Consider the following 365-nt stretch of genomic DNA (forward strand, 5'->3'; position numbering starts at 1 on the left):
GAACTCACAGAGAGCAATTTTTTTTACAGAACAAGACATGTTCATAACACAGCATGGCCACTCCCTATGTTCTACTGACGTGCTGTTCCCGTTAGCTTAATGGAGCACGAATCTAGCGCAATAATGAGTATGTGAGACTCATTCAGATATGCTTATTAAGGTTGTCTCGTATGATAATGAGCCTTGGCTGTGTGGTTCGTGTGGCCCGTGTAGAGTTCTTTTTGGGTTGTTGTTGTTTTTTTGTTCGTTTTAGGTTCGTTTTTTGGTCTATCGGTTTTTTGGATGTTTTGTTTGTGGCCCGTGTAGTGTTTTTGTTTTTGTTGTTGTTGTTTTTGTTTGGTTTTTGATCTATCGGTCTTCTGGAC

Source organism: Penaeus monodon, chromosome 34, assembly GCF_015228065.2.
Source record: "Penaeus monodon isolate SGIC_2016 chromosome 34, NSTDA_Pmon_1, whole genome shotgun sequence".
Classification (NCBI taxonomy): Eukaryota; Metazoa; Arthropoda; class Malacostraca; order Decapoda; family Penaeidae; genus Penaeus; species Penaeus monodon.